Below are 16,012 nucleotides of genomic sequence, written 5' to 3'. Positions count from 1 at the left end.
TTTGTCGGTCTCCTCACCCAATGTATCCTCAAATTCATATTCTTGGTGATATATAAAAACTTTTTTAACTCATCCCTGTAGCACCATATCACAGATTCTGAATCCTTTAACCAACCCACCACCAATTTTAAGTCCCCTTCAATCACCAAATTGGTTATGTTCAGCTCATTAGAAAATTGTGTTCCTTGTAAGGTTGCAAGCAATTCTGCCTTGAGAGAGTCCCCAAACCCCAGTGGACCAGAAAACAAGGCTATTAACTTGCCTTCTATGTCTCTCACAACCCCTCCTATACCAGCAGATCCTGGATTCCCCCTGCTACTCCCATTAAAATTCATTTTCACATAGGCTTGAGGTGGGCGTAGCCATGCAATGGATCACTCTAAACACCTTCCCAGTTTCTCCATAAGTCATCAGGAGAAATTTGAGAAAACAGGTCAAAAGATTTGGTCCAATGGATCACTCTAAACACCACACACTCCCTTATTTCTTCCTTGTTTCCTTCCTTCTCAGAGAAAATTCTCGCATTCCTCTCTTCCCAAATGGTCCAAAACCAAGGCTGCTCTAACATACCTCCACATCATTCTTCCCCTCTTTTTTGGCGAAGTAAACGTAGAAGGGTCAAACAACAAGTTCGCCTCAATTGGTAAGGACCACCTGCACCCAAACAAAGAAAAAAAACCAATTCCATATGTTTGCAGCAAAAGAGCAAGAAATCAGAAAGTGAGAGCAACTCTCGTTATCAGATCTGCACAAAACACACCAGTTCGGAGAGAGACATAAATTGGTCTCCTCTTCTGTAACATTTCCAAAGTAGTAATTTTACCATGAATTGCTTCCCAACAAAAAGCTCTTGTTTTCGAGGGAATGGGTTTGCACCAGAACTCTTTCAAAGGAAAACAAAGGAGAGGGAAAAGAATTAGAAAGAGACCTGAAGAAGGAAGCACAAGAAAACAGACCCTTAGGGTAAGGGGCCCAGACATGCTTGTCTGACTTGTTAGGATCAAAACACAAACTTTGAAGTATTTGAAGCAAATCCAAACAAGCCCTCATTTCATCATCCCTTAACCCTCTATGGAAACCAAAATCCCAATTATGATCCACTCGGTGAACAAGGGGAACAATGAATTTAGAAATACATGTGTTTTTATACAAGAAAATTGAGTATAGGAATGGGAAGAGATCCTTTAGAGTATAAGACTCAATCCATATATCCTCCCAAAATTTAATAGTATCCCCTGATGAAGCATCACACCTGACAAACTGGACAAGAGTGGGAAAAATACCATGAATTGCCTTCAAAAGAGATGGTAATGTAAACGGGTTCAAAACACCTACATCCCAACCATTCCCCAACCTACCATGAATATTGGCTACCAACTTATGCCAAAGTCTAACTCGTGCCCATGGTCATAACCATTTTCCTAGCAATGCCACTTTTTATCCACATTCCCAATTCCCAGTCCTCTTGGTTCGAGGCTTCTACTCAGTCTCCCAATTAACCAAGTGGTCTTTTTTACGTTCTCCTGGTTCCCACAAAAAGCCCCTCATCAGTTTCTCTATCTTATTTATTTCCTTTTAAGGGATCCTAAAGACCAACAAGTAGACATGTTCATGAGTCGGGTAGCCCGACAAGTTGGCCCAGCCTGGCCCATTAGTAAGTCGAGCTTTGTCATAATTTTAGGCCCGCGGGCTCAGGCTCGAGCCTAAAGCATCGGGCCAACTTTTTATCGGGTCGAGCTCGGGCTTTCTCAAAAAAGCCTGGCCTGAGCCTGAGCCCGACTTGATATTATATATTAAGTAATAAAATATATTATATTTAATAAAATTATATATATACAATATTTTTTCTCTGTTCTTCTTCTCTTTTTTCCAAGTAATAATGAAATGTTTATTATTTTTGAGTCTTGAAGGTTTTTAATATAAATAAAACACTTTTTATTGAATAAAAAAGAAAAAAATATGTTTTCAAATTTTTGGCTAGGCTTGGGCTCAAACCCGGACCCGGGCTTTATATGAGGGTCGGGCTCGGGCTCAAGACTTAGGCCCGATGGTCGGGCCGGGCTTGGGCACGAACTCGAAAGTGTATTCTGTTGTACATATATAAAGCCCGACCCAACCCAGCCCATGAACAGGTCTACTAACAAGAAGTAGATTGCCAAATTAGCAATAGTGGACTTGATCAAAGTAATCCTACCTCCAAGTGAGATGTAATTCCATTTCCAGGTTGCTAGTCTCTTGGCACACATCTCAAAGTTTGGACTCCAAAAACTACTCTCTAGGGTTTAAACGTAGGGGAAGCCCTAAGTAGGTCAGACTTCAGAGACCAACTTGAGATAAAGCATCCTAGGGCATTTGCAACAATTGTAAGGTCTTCCATATTAAGTCCCACGATACAGGTCCTCAAGATTAATTTTAAGATTGGAGATAAATTTGAAATTCCTCACCAAGTCCTTCTGATTCCTTGCCAAAAGTTTTTTTTATTATTATGAATAACCGTTAACTTCATTGAATTTAAAAGAAAGTGTACAAGAGAAATTGGGAGAGAGACAAGCCCTCTTATCTCTCCCCTTTAATTTTAATTAAAAAATTACATATGCGCACAGAATGTTAGATTTCTCCCAACCCCTTGCTTGGCTAGTGCATCAACCATCGAATTAGTTGTTCTTTTCACCTACTGTATTCTCAGTTCCATGTCCTTTGTGATCCATCTAAATTTTTTCTTCTCATTGTTGTATTTCCACATCCTACCTTCCTCATCCAATAGCCAAGCCACTACCAGTTTGGAATCCCCTTCAATGACTAGCTTTCTAACATTCATGGTTCTAGCTCTTTGCACCACTTCCATAACTACCATTACTTCCACTCTTAGTGAGTCTCCCTCACCTGCTAAGCCTAGGAATATTGCACACACTTTACCCTCCTCATCCCTGAATACACCTCCAATTCCTGACATACCTGGGTTTCCCATGCTACTTCCATCAAAGTTCAGCTTTATAAATCCTCTTTCAAGAGGGGACCAGATAAGAATAATAGGTTGCTTATTGACAATTGAGTCTGCCACCTCCTTCCAATTTCTAATGATGTCATCAATGGATGTATGTGAGAAGCTTTCTAAGGATTTCATCTAGTGAGCCACTCTGATCAATATTGATTCAATCAAGGATTCTTTTGTCCTCTCCTTTTCTCTAAAAATTTGTGCATTTCTTTCTTCCTACACTGCCCAGTTCCTCGCCAAAAGTTTATCTCCCCCTTCACAAAAGATTATAATACCATCTACAAACTGTAAGTGAGTAATCAATAACCTATCCCTTCCAACCTTCAAACCATTAATTCTATTCTCCCTTTCAGCCTTATGAATCATTCTACTCAAGACATCCGTAACTAGAGTGAAGAAGAAACGTGAAAGGGGGTCTCCCTACCTCAAACCTCTACGAGTTGGAAAGAAGTCTCTCACAATCCCATTGACCAAAATCGAGTAATGACAAATCTTAACACATCCAAAGATCCAATTACACCATCTCTCCCCAAGTCCACAAGATTTCATTACCTTAATTAAGAACGCCCAATCCACCAGATCATAGGCTTTCTCAAGGTGCTGCTTACATACAAAGTCATCTTCTCCTAGATCTTTTCATTTCTTCCACACATTCATTTGCAATGAAGATTTGGTTAGCTACTTGTCTCAATTTTACAAAAGCCACTTGTTGCTAACTAATTAAAGTAGAAAGAACGGTTTTTAGCCTTGTGGAAAGGACCTTAGTAATAATCTTGTACAAGCTGGTTATTAAGTTGATCAGTCTAAAGTCCTTTGGATGGCAAGCATAAGGCTTTTTTGAGACAAGAGCTAAAAATGTTACATTCATCCCAAGACTAATGAAACCCTTTTCTACAAATTCAATGAACACCTTAACTAGATCATGTTTCACAATTTCCAACCAATCCTGATAGAAGGCCATAGCGAAGTCGTCTGTCCAAGGGCTTTAGATCGGTTCATTGAGAAAACTACTTTACTTATCTCTTCTTCAACGTTCCTTTCCATCCAGCAAGCTTCTTCATAATCCAAGCAAGTCCAATCAAGGTCCTCCATATCCACTCTATCAATCAAAGGTCTTCTATAGACGGATTTAAAGTGGTCTACAAATATCCTAGGATCTCAATTTATCCACATCGTTCTTCCTCTTTCTCCCATTTGCCAAATTCAATGAACACCTTAATGAAGGGATAGGAAATCCATCACATGGACGCCAAATGACTGCGGAATAAAGGGGCGAATTTCAAAAATTTTTCTCTCCCTTCAACTGGGAATCGAATTCCCTATTTAGAAAATCATATTTTCAATGATCATTCTTGAACCATAAACTGAACTAGATCTGAACCAAAAGGAGTAGGGAGAGATAATACTTGATACAGAGAAATAATATCTCTCAATGGAGGTGTTCACGCCCAAGAAATGATCCAAAATCTGCCCCCACTGAAGACGGCGCAGTGCAAAGTGGAGCAGAATCAACATTGTTCTTCCAAAAGAACTTGATCCTTCTCAAGAATCACATGTACGGCTTGTGAATACAACTCCCACCAATCTTTTCTCCAAAAGATTGGAATCAAGATCCAATCCTGATTTCTCCCAAGAACTGGAGATCAAACTGCTATAGGCGGCGACTGCAGGAAGGAGGCGGCAAAAAAGTATTTGTAGGGTGCAGATTCTCTCTTCTGTGATTTCAGCTCTGAAGACAATGTCGTCTGTTGCTTGCTTGTGATGAGATTGATGTGTCTAAAAGCTGTTGCCCCCTCTTCCTTTTATAGACTTAAAGGGATCAGCTCCTAATCCCATTAGGAGTTGCTAACCCAAATCATATCTAGATTAGAAGTCCCTTTAAGACAAGGGATAACCCTTATTTATCTACAGATTAGATCAGCCATCTCCTAATCTAATTAGAAAGTTTCCAGATCTAAATCTTATTTAGATCTTGGGACTCTCTAAGTGGATATGGTGTAGGCCCAATCCTATCAGCTGATCCATCTCAGAATTCGCCCCTTAAGTGACTAATCAGATTAGCCCAGTTTGAAATGGGCTTAAGGGCCATTTAAGGTTATGTATTCATTTAGCCATCTAAATTGCTGCCCCGTTGGGCTTCCTTGTATGGCGTGGAACCCAAACATTGATCTACACATCAACCACATGGGTTCAGCCCAGCCTTTGTTACAAGGCCTGGCTGAATACACTGTTATGGACAGTGCACCCCCTGAAACCCATCAGATGGACTCTATGGGCCCAACACTTACCCTAAGTGGTCCCTGGGCCAAGCCACCTTGTAACACCAGGGACTGTGGGCAGATGCAACAATAGCCCATCAGGTATTATCCTCAACGGTCTTACACTTAACCTCTCAGCCCATAATGATCATACACTGCCCGACAAGAGAGGACCTCTCCCTCAGCTGCAAGGAACAGTGTTGCACTCTCTCTTATATGGATCCCGGGAATTAAAACCTTTTGCAAATCATTTCAAAACCATAATGTATATACTTTTATATCTCATATAAAATATATTTTGCAAAACAAATCTCAACGATTGAAATCGACTGCCAGCAGTTTTGGTTTCCATCAATGAGAGTGCATCCCCGATCATTACCTTTGTCCGACAAAGGGGCTGATCCTATCACTATGATCACCCACGCAGATGAATTCTCAGACTGTCCCAACATACCCAGGTTTTGACCCCCGCTAAGGATCTCACTGATTGGTATATCAAAGAAAGCCTAATCCGACACCTAGTGCAGTATCATAATCGAGTCTAGGGGTCGGGTGTAACTTTCCAGTTTTGCCCATCAATCTCCAAGGTCCAAGGCAATACTGGAAATCTGGTCCAGTTCAAAGATTCAATTAATCCTACACTGTATGTGCCTAGGGTCTCACCCCGGTGGCTGAGACAAGCCACCCCAACCGACTTGGTGGTTGCCATAGTGTCAGCCTTATCAGGATAGGTCTCCCCAGACCGACCCACTGGCTGTGAACATTCTAAACTAACACGAGCCTCATTAAGTGTTCAGTTTAAGGGTATTACACAGAAACATACCAAGGGAACATGAATCAAATATGCACTTTTATTCATTTACAATAAACTCATAAAGCACATCATTTTGATTGAAGCTAAGGGCATACAAAACTGTCTAACACTTAACTAAATCATGTTTCACAATTTCCAACCAATCCTGATCGAAGGCCATAGCGAAGTCGTCTGGCCAGGGGCTTTAGATTGGTTCATGGAGAAAACTACTTTACTTATCTCTTCTTCAACGTTCCTTTCCATCCAGCAAGCTTCTTCATATTCCAAGCAAGTCCAATCAAGGTCCTCCATATCCACTCTATCAATCAAAGGTCTTCTATAGACGGATTTAAAGTGGTCTACAAATATCCTAGGATCTCAATTTATCCCACATCGTTCTTCCTCTTTCTCCCATTTGCCAAAGCATGAAAATATTTCATATTAACGTCCCACTTTCTTCCCTTTGTAAGGTTTCTTCCAACTCTCTCTTTAACTTGAACTTCATGGCTCTTTCCTCAACAACAATTATCCCTTGTGCTTCCTACTTATCTAACTCCTCTATGATGGACATAAGATTGAGATTTTTCTCCTCTAGTCTTCCAAATGGATCCCTACTCCACTCCTTGATTTTTCCCCTCAACCTCTTCAACTCCTTATGAAACTTTACACCTTTCCAAATCCAATCAGCCTCCTCTCTAGCCCCTACCCTCTCTTCCACTTCTCTCACTACTTCCACACCTTTCTTCTTAAACCCATAGGAATCTACACCGTCAATTGGTTGGGAGAATGGCAGTGGCGCAGATGCATTTGTAACAGGCACAAGATCACAATTAGTAGCACAAACCAAATTGACTAGAATACCTAGTAACAGAGGAGCCAGGGTCACCAGGACTGGGAGATTGTATGATAGGTTCAGGTGTAGTAACCTTTTCCCCTGAGGGGAGTTGGTCAGTAGTTCGAGGGTCTATAATGCTTATCAGCTTATGTAGTTAGAGGGACCTTGTTCTCCTCTCTCCCTATGGGTTCTATGTTTTTCTGATTAGTTGCAGTTAACGATCTCTTACTTAGCTCCTGATTGTACTTCATCTCAGGCTTGGAGTTTTTCTGGTTGGGAGAGGCAAAATGATTAACCTCAGCACCAACTGTCATCACCTTCTCTAAAGGAATTGGTCCGTTCAAAGTAGCATCCAATTCTTGGACAGCTTGTGTATCCTTGTTAGTACCACTTTCTTCTAAGAATAGCAGCTCAGTATGAAAGCTATCTTCTTCGAACAGATTCAACGTACAGATCTCATCTACACTGCCTATGTTGGAAGGCTCAAAGGACTTTGCATCACTTTCTTCATTGCTTGATGTCTCTAGATCTTCAAAAGTTCTAGCGAGCAGGCCAGCTTTCCTTTGCTTGGAACCCAAGACAAGGTGGAACTTATCGCCTTGGTTCGGATAGCTGGAGGTGAGCTGCATCATGTGGGAATTGGAGACGATGATAGTCTAGTTCTAACGCCTATCTTCACCCCTACACTCTCAATCATGTGCTTAATTAAGTTGGCATTTGACTGTTTAAGTCCCACACCCATCACATTGGTTTTTAAAGGCACATTAACATTAGTTGGACCCGATCTTTTGTTTTCTTTGGTAGCCCCACGTGTTCATTAACAGGGTCACATGTTGGGCCTTTTTCTTTAAGTTCTAACACCCCTAACACATGGTCGCTTTAAGGATCAGCCATCCGGTCTACATCAGCCCAACCCGACTCAGTAGATTGGCCCAAATGTTTGATTTCATTCTGCCCTAATGGTTTCTTTTTCAAAATTTGAACTCCCTACAAATTGTGGCCAACATTTAAACCACTTGTCGCCGCCTAAACAAGTCCCTTACCTTTCTAAGCCTCTAGAATTTTCTTTACCATAAACATATTAAGTTTCTTTTTCTGCATCCCACTCAACCAGGCTGCCTCGATTTCCTCATCTTCCAGCATGCAGCCATCCTTCCACAACTACGCTTCAATGGTGGTCGCCAACCAAACGAGGAAGATTAGTCCTTATGCAATTATCTCTAATCTTCTTGGAATGTCATCAGATCTTACTCCACTTAGCTTCAAGGCTACCGACTAGTAGGGGTGCAAATGGATCGGATAATAGGATCACCTCTGTTTGGATCTTCGAATCAGATAATAAGATCCGACAGAAATCAGCTCGGATTCGGATCCCCCCATCCGTTTCGATATACGTTATATATTTATAAATATAAATATATAATACATGTGTATCTATTATTTATTTATTTATTTATATTGTATTTCTATAAATTTGTTATACTATTTTTTTTTATAAAAACATGTATATATATGATGAAAATAATTAAACAATACTTTTTTTTGTTTTTTCTTTATTTAAATTGGTATATTTTATTTTTCTTTTAATAATTCATTAATTTTTAAAGAAAACAAGTCGAATCGGATCAGATCCGAAAATTCAACTTACCGATAGGATTCGAATTCAAATCAAGGCCTATCAGATCCTATCCTCTTCAGACCGGATCCAACATGAGGAATGTTAGACCGGATTCAAATATACCCTTATTCGAATCCGATCCAATCCATTTGCACCCCTACAAGTAGAGATCAAAATCAAAAATTCTATCTAACCTTGCATCACAAATTGCAGCTTTGGATTGTAATAACTCTTGCTTTCAAAGATGAAATGTCAAACCAAGTACTCTAACAATGACATTATCCTCAATGCCAAAGTTTTTAGTGTTTGATAAAGGGCACCACCTCGAGACCTTGAATGCTCCTGCCTCCAACCTAAAGTTCACTACCATAAGTTTAGCATCAAGTACACCCAAATCAAAGGCTTTGCATCTGTCAAACAGGATAATAACAATGGAGTTCTTCAGATTAAGCTCTAAAGATTACTTCAGCAATTTTCCTCCAGTCTCTTGGTTGGACTGAGGTCTCAACTACAAATTTCCTCCCCCACTCTTCCTTTCCACCATTTGTTAGTAGTTTACACTTCCCTTTTTCCTTTAAATGTCATAGTCAGCTAAACTTCCCTCCCCCACTCTATCTGTTTCTTCCACCCCTGTTAATGGCTCTTCCTGAGTTGTTAGCATCTAAGATAGGATTTCACTTAGCAGCCTAGCAACTTCCTTACAGCCTTGACTCTTATTTCCTTCAGGGAAGCAAACTAACTTCTTCCTTCCTTTATCAAAGGAATTCCTAGAATAAAGGCACTCTTGGCATTCCTTTTGCATTCTACCACATACCTTCTCCTTCCTTCTAAATCAAACACCTTTTGGTCTGCTTGCTTACCCTTAGGCTATGTTTGGTTTTAAGGAAAAAGTAGGGAAAGGAAGGGAAATGTAGGGAAACCTTTACAAACCTTGTATAGGTTTCGCTTCCTTTTTCCTACTTTTTTCCTTTAAACCAAACACAGCTTTAGAGCTTCCTTCCTTTACAAAATCCTTCAGCAATTCCACCACTCCAACTCCTTCCAATAGGACCATACTCTTTTTGCCTCCCTGATTTTTAGACTTGGAAATCCTCTAATGCTCATTTGTTCAAATAAAAAGTCTTTAGCTCCAACATTCAAACTTCTCTTCCACCTTGATGCTTCCACAAACCTCTCCATTATCCTTTTCTCAATCATCCTCTTAGCCTCCCTGGTTTGCACCTTGTTAATCACAGGTCAAGAACAGGAAGATGTTAAACACTCAGATCCATTCTCCTCTCTTCTTTAGAACTAATCCATTCTCAATCATATGAGAGCTTGTTTGGCCATAAAATACACAACATCAACATAACACGACAGTTTCCCCTCCACAAATATGATCCTTACTCGTGCAAAAATCCCAGTGGAAGACATTATGTTTGCCTCTTCTGCCTTTCAAGTTTAAAAAGTAGAAAAATAAAAAGGGAAATGGGAAAATACGAAAAGCAAAATGTATAATTTGGACTCATACCAACCACAACTTCCTCAACTAAAAAATGGTCACCAGCGGGGATCACACCCTGGAACTCACCCCTAGCACCTGCATCTTCAACTATATCCCTTTCTACAGCACCTCTAAAAACTTCAAAATGCTCACCCTTATCTTCCACCTTTCTGACTTCCGTCACCCCTCCCCCAAATCCAGGCTCCACTCCAACTTCCTCCTCTACGTCAGTTAAGGGATCTGTTACCATAGCAGAAAACTTTCTTTAGTCATCCAAGCTTCAACCTCCTAAAGACCAGATGCAGCAGTAACCTCAAAATTCTCAGCATCTTCTCAAACGCAAGAACCTGGAGAGCAACCAAAAGGGGTGTCGCTATGAATCTTCCTAAGATCAGCAAACTCCTCTCCATCTAACAAAACAATCTTCTTCCTTCTCAATCTGTCAAATTTGTAAGCCACCCAAACCCAGCTCCTTTCCGTACCTTAATTGAATCAGATCTATTCAGCATCCCAAGTCTTTTGAACTTTAGACTTTTGAAAGAAGAACAATTCTTTCAGTCCACATGCTTTTTTTTAATCAGCAATTCTCTTCACTCACCTAAACATAAGTCCATGCATAAGAAAAATTTTGAATTTTGCATCAACAATGACGTGGTAGAATAACAAGATGAACAAGAAAGGAAATTGAGCACAGAGAGGCATGTTGATTTAAGGCCAAGAGGACAAGAACCACTATCCATCAAAAAAACAATAACCACCTGCTACAAATTGCCTCTATAGAAACCCAAAAGCCAAGGGGACGCTGCAAGGTGAACTTTTGGGTTCTAAAATATGGCTAGGTAAGGCCTGCCCCAAAATGGATGGGATAAGCTGTAAATTTCCTATAAACCTCACTTCAATTTATTAATTGAGAATAATTCCACCACTAAAGATTGGCAGTATTGTGCCAATGGCCAACCTACTGTTGCTATAAAAAGTATCTGTAAACCTTCATCTTGTCACATCACTCCTAGGTGGATCTAATCCAAAAGAGGATACTCAAACTACACAATCAACTCATCCTAGCTTTATCCAAAGTTTGCAAACATAGAGCCTTTAAGTTACAACATTAATCCTGTTTCACCATTCAACTTATTCAAGAGTCATATCCACTCATGAAAGTTGCCACACTGGTAGTGGTTGGTGTTATAATGCACATGACAGAAAGGGCTGACAGATCAGTTTTAAATCATACTGGGCCACGACATGGTGGACCTAGTGTTATGCAGACCTTCAGTGGATCACATGACAACTGATTTGCGTTCATGAGAGAGGGGAATGATCGTGCAAGGAATCTTTCTTTGGATCTATCAACAAGATATCTTCCAAGGCAAGTAGGCTGTGGCATGCCATTTCACAGAAAGGAGGAAAGAAGAAGAGAATATGGTTATCAATAGTGGTTAAAGGAAAAAATATTGCAAGTTTTAAAAAGAACAAAGGTGCAGGTAAGAAGAAATCAGAAGTGTGGAAGTGGATGACAATCAGATTTTCTCAAGACAAAAGATCGGACACACCCAGTTGCAATTTAAAGCTTGATTCCTCAAAGGGTAAGAATTGTGCAGATGTTTCCCAGATTCTGGAGAAGAATGTACCAGGAACTTCTGTGCAAATTACACAGGAAACTGATCAGTGTTCAGTAATGAAAGAAGCTCAGTAGGCTTCTGCAGGGGCAATAGAAGAGATAGCGCATCTGCTCAATACTTGTCAATCAAAAGTAAAGTCTGCTCAATTAGTATGATTGACAGAATTTGCCTATGGAAATCTGCAATTCAGAATTAGGAAGATAAGCAGTTGGGGTGACTCAGTAAGAGAAAGAGAAATTAATTCTTCTCAGTGGGAACTATTATCCCCTATTGGGGGAAGAGGGAGGAGATCACAACTCAGGGAAAAAGAAGGTAGTGAACTCTTAGAGAGCCCAGAGAGGCCAGAAAATCCTAGTGACTTTGAGAAGGCAGATACTTGTTCTCTAATGCAGTTATTAGAAAACTGGGGATGGACGTGGGCAGGAATGGGGATAATTCGTAAGTAAATCAGAAAAAAAAAATCTAGAGGGTCAAATGTTGGTCAATTAGTTCATGTTACAAAGACCTTTTATTGCTTGAAGGAAAGGACTCTTTGGGGTTGGTCCCTGTAATAAGTATAAGAGGTATAACAAAAGAAAAAGGGCAAGGATAGAACGATATCCCAGAACAGTACAAGAGACAACCTAGATTTGGAACTATTGAAAAAGGGGTGGGAAAGAACAAAGTGGGGGCAAATTCAGATGCTCAAAAAGAAGATGCATTATCTATTGAGGAGCATCAGGGGGTTGAGGAATCAGAAGAATAGACACAGGCAGGAGAGAAGGAAGATGAAGAGGTGGTTTTAGATCAAATAAGGAAAATAGGTGAAATATGAACTTGGAAAAAATAGTAGAAACTGAGGTTCAAGTATGGTTTTAGGTATATCATTTTTAGGAGGTGAAGATGTGAGAAATTTGATTCGATATCCATTAAATGAAGAAAGTTAAAGAGGGGAGGTTTGATTGGTGAAATTGTTAGGGTCGTTCTTGACTTGGGGAATTTAGGGGGCTGTTTGCTGGGCATTAAAGCATCTTTTTTAGGTTGAGTTTCGCTTTGATTGTAAAATTTGGGCAAGACAGCTCTATATATTAACACAGCAAAAGAAACTCCCAAAACCCTTCTTGATCGAAACACTACATTTTCTGCTTCCTAGATTTCTTAATTTTCTTGATAGAACCACCCCTTATAAGTCTCATCTTCAATCCGCCGAAAACTCTTAAGACTGAACTTTTTTAATCAACAGCCAGAAATTCTCATTAATTAATGAAGAAGATACAAGTGAGCATCCCAGAGAGAGAAAAATTCTCTGAACTCTCTCCAATATGACAAAAACATACAGCAATTACAGAACAGCCCAAAACAGTTGATCCCTTCCCGCCCCTTGCTTGCCAAAACATCGGCAAAGGCATTTGCACTCCTTTTAACCCGCTGCAGCTTGATCTCTATTACTTGTGTTAAAAACTTAAAGTTCCTCCTCTCATTGATAAATTTCCACCAGCCAGTCTCATCTTTTTGCAGCCAGCTAACTACCAGCTTTGAAGCCCCTTCTATGATCAACCTTCTTATATTCAGCTCCATGGCTTTTTGGATCCTTTCCATCACAGCCAAGATTTCCGCCCTCAAGGAATCTCCCACATCTATTGGCCTTGAGTGAAAGGCAATAACTCCTCCCACCTCATTCTGAAAAACACCCCCAATAACTGAAGGGCCCAGATTCTCCTCACTACTACCATCAAAAATCAGCTTAATAAACCTTCTAGGAGGTGGGACTCAAACAGGCCTTATAACAGCTCTTGGAAGAGAAGAATCAGTCACATCCTTCCACTTTCTAAGCAAGTCATTTGTTGGAATGTCATCAAAACTTCTCAAGGATTTAATCCAATGAATCACTCTAATAGTAATGGCTTCAATGATTGCCTCTCTGCTCCTTTCCTTGTCTGAAAAAATTCTTTGATTCCTTTCTTCCCATACTGTCCAGCATACTGCCGCTGTTGTACATCTCCAAAGGGTTCTCCCCCTCCTCTTTCTCCAATTAAAGACAGAATAATCAAACAATCCTTGAACATTTGGCAGGGGGTTCGACATGCACCAAAACAAAGAGAAAAACCATTCCCAAATAGAAAGAGCAAAAGGGCAGGAAATTAATAAGTGGTAGCTAGTCTCACCATCAGCCTTGCAAAGGATGCTGATTTGGGGAGAGGATTGTTCCAAAAACCACTTACCCTAGGAGGAGTAGGCTTGTTCCAAACCTCCTTTACCAGAAAGGACAACACTGAATTATCAGAAGGTTGGGTCAAAGCTGAAAAGAAGAAAGCACAAGAAAAGGAACCAAAATAATCAATACACCAAATCCAACAATCCGACTCTAAGGGGTTCAAGAATACCCCAACGAAATAATGAAGTAAGACTAAAACACTACTCAATTCAGCCTCCCTAAGAATCCTTCTAAATGACAGGTAAGAAAAAGGAAGACACCAACTCAACCTTGAAGATAGAAAGTCTAAAAAGGGAGGGAAATTGTTCCCAGAATTTGACAAGGTTACCCGAGCATAGGTTGTATCTGATGAAGAGAAGGAAAACTAGAAAAATATCATGGACTGATTTCCATGGTGAAGCTCTTGTTGCCCTGTTCCAGATTCCAGCATCCCATCCATTAGCTACAAGCCCATGAATGCTAATAATCACCTTTGTCCACAATTTATCCTTTTCAACCAGCAATCTCCATAACCATTTCCCTAAAAGAACCATGTTCCTCCTCTAGATGTTTCCAACACCAAGACCTCAAGATTTCTTACTCCTACTCATCTCCTCCCACTTAACCCTTTGTTCCTTCTTCTCCCCACCAGGCTCCCACAAAAAGTCCCGAATTAGTTTTTCCAATTTTCCACTCACCCCTTCTGGAATTTTAAAAACTGATAGGCAAGTTAGCCAAAGTAGACCTAACCAATGTAATTCTTCCCCCCAAAGACAAATAGCTTTTCTTCCAAGATGCAAGCCTTTTGATAAATCTTTCCATCACTAGGTTCCAGAAACTAGCACATCTTGGATTATCACCCAAAGGAAGCCTCAAATAAATCAAAGGCCACTGAGCCACCCCACAACCTAAGATTTCGGCATTATCAGATATCTCCCTCTGATCCATGTTGATACCTGCAATGCAACTTTTATCAAGATTCATCTTTAAGTTAAACATTTTCTCAAATAATTGAACCACCAAGTTCAAATTCTGTGTCCACCACCTCCCATCTCCCCCTTCACAGAACAAGATAGTATCTCATGCAAAATGTAAATGGGTGATTGGCACACTCTCTCTACCCTCACTCCATCCCTTCACCAAATTTCTAAAATCCGCCCAAGAGACTAGTTTTCTAAGAACATCAACAATCAAAGTGAAAGGGAAGGGAAAGAAAGGGTCCCCTTGTCTAATTCCCCCAAGAGCTTGGAAATGATCAACAACTTTCTCATTCACCAAAACAGAGTAGTGACAAGTCCTGATACACCCCTTTATCCATTTACACCATCTGTCTCTAAACCCAAAACTCCTCAAAACCTCTAAAAGGCAATCCCAATCCACCAAATCATAGGCTTCCTACAGATCAAGTTTAAAAACAAAGCCTTTTTTTCCCACCTTTTTCATTTCTCCAACACTTTCATTAGCTATAAGAATCTGATCAATAATTTGTCTGTCTTTCACAAAAGCCCCCTTGATTTGGGGAAACAATGGAAGGGAGAACATGCCTTATTCTACGAGAAAGCACATTTGCAATAATTTTGTAGAGGCTATTCACCAAGCTAATGGATCTAAAATCCTTGGGGTGTACAACATCATCATTCTTTGGAATTAAGGCAATGAAGATGGAGTTTAATCAGGATTAATCACAACTCTCCTAAAAAATTCATTGTAAACTCCTTGGATATCATTTTTTACGATCTCCCAACAACCCTAATAAAATGCCATTGTGAAACCATCCAGCCCAAGGGCTTTTGATCCATCCAAAGAAAAAATTGCTTCTCTGATCTCTTCCAAATCAAAACCCCTCCCCACCCAATTCTTAAGATCATCTGATAACCTTGGCCACTCAAACCCATCCAGTCACACCTTACCCCTTAGGGGACTCCTAAAATAGATTTAAAATGACCCACAAATGCCTTTTCAATCTCACTTTGTTCATAATGATGCCCCATTCACCTCCAATTAAGAAAGAAAATTATTTCTTTTCTAACCATTTGCAAAGCATTAAAAAAAATTAGTATTACTATCTCCTTCATTAAACCACTTGCCTAGATTTTTGTCTCCAACTGATCTCCTCCTTAAATAACACATTCTCAAACTTCTTCCTAAGGGACCATCTCAAATCTTTATCTTCCACTCCAAAGGTTCCATTTTCTTCTTTAAAATCCAGCTCCCCAATTTGGCTAATTAACTCTT

Source organism: Nelumbo lutea, chromosome 7 (genome assembly GCF_056320005.1).
Source record: "Nelumbo lutea isolate HS-2025 chromosome 7, American lotus-T2T, whole genome shotgun sequence".
Taxonomy (NCBI): Eukaryota; Viridiplantae; Streptophyta; class Magnoliopsida; order Proteales; family Nelumbonaceae; genus Nelumbo; species Nelumbo lutea.
This window is presented reverse-complemented; position numbering follows the sequence as displayed.